General features: G+C 42.1%; 1 pseudogene; it reads right to left on the bottom strand.

Annotated features, from left to right (window-relative positions):
• Window positions 1-247: 247 nt before the first annotated feature.
• Window positions 248-659, bottom strand: LOC138155499 (small ribosomal subunit protein eS25 pseudogene; annotated as a pseudogene).
• Between the last annotated feature and the right edge of the window lie 556 nt (window positions 660-1215).

Below are 1215 nucleotides of genomic sequence, written 5' to 3'. Positions count from 1 at the left end.
TGGGTAACCTCTTCACTGACTCTTCCTAACACACTGTTATGGATGCTATGGGGATACAAAAAGGGAGGGAGGGAGAACTTTGTAAAATTACTCCTATTCCCAAGATTGGGGGTGTGGAGATAAAAGAGAAGTGGATAGATAAAAGACTTAAATACATGACAATTAGAGGACAAGAAAAAGTAATCAAAAGAAAGTAATATTAAATAAACTACCCAAGTAACTTTTTTTTTCTTAGTCCAATAAGTTTGAACCATTTCATGCATCTTCAGCAGCTGGAGCATCTCCACCCTTGGTGTTCCTGGTATATATCACTTGTGCTCTGTGCTTGGAAACCAGCTTAATCAGACCTTTACTAAGCAGTTCCTGGAGAGCTGCTCAGGCTAGAGAACCCCGGATCTTCAGTCTCTCTGAGACTACTGCAGGGGTGAAAAGTTTATAGTTGGGGACCTCCTTGCAGAGTTTGTCATATGTTGCTTTGTCAAATAGAACCAGATTGTTGAGCTTGTCTCGAACTTTTCCCTTAGACCACTTCTTCTTCTTAGCCTTGCCCCCAGACTTGTTCACAGGATCTTTGTCCTTCTTGGCCGACTTGCCGGCATCTTTCTTCTTATCGTCCTTGGGAGGCATGGTGAGGCTTCAGGTACTGCTGCTGCTGCCCCAAAGTAACTTTTTGTTGTTTCATACTGTCAGCCTCTTCATAACCCCATTTGGGGTTTTGGATACCACATTTTCTTCTCCTGCTCATTTTACCTATGAGGAAACTGAGGCAAACAGGTTAAGTGACTTGTCTAAGGTCACACAGCTAATATATGTCTGAGGCCAGATTTGAACTCATGAGCCCAGCATACTGTGCCACCTAGCTTCTCTACCAGTGAGTACATCTAATTAAATGCCAAAATTGTAAAAAAGTAAAAAAGGAAACAAGAAGTGCTTATTCCTATCTTTATTTTAGATTGTTTTCCTCTCTTCTTATGTAAACCCTACTTATCTTTTAAGGACCAGCTCAAGACACATTTCTTTCATGGATCTTAATGAGCCTTAATGATGAGGTCCAGGCTCTAGGAACCCCTTTGAACTCTGATTGAATCTTCCCATTAGATTTTGGCATTTGCCTGAGGCCATAAGCCTCATTGCGGCTGAGCCCAAACCTCTGTTACTAGCCTAGCCCTCCATTATCCAGCTAGTCCCCACCCTTGATCCTCAACTGTTACACTT

This window comes from Petaurus breviceps, unplaced genomic scaffold, assembly GCF_028583685.1.
Source record: "Petaurus breviceps papuanus isolate PSGF00001 unplaced genomic scaffold, PetGlider_PUasm1.0 91133, whole genome shotgun sequence".
NCBI classification, from domain to species: Eukaryota; Metazoa; Chordata; class Mammalia; order Diprotodontia; family Petauridae; genus Petaurus; species Petaurus breviceps.
Note: the sequence above shows the minus strand (reverse complement) of the source record. Positions and strands in the feature narration are given on the sequence as shown.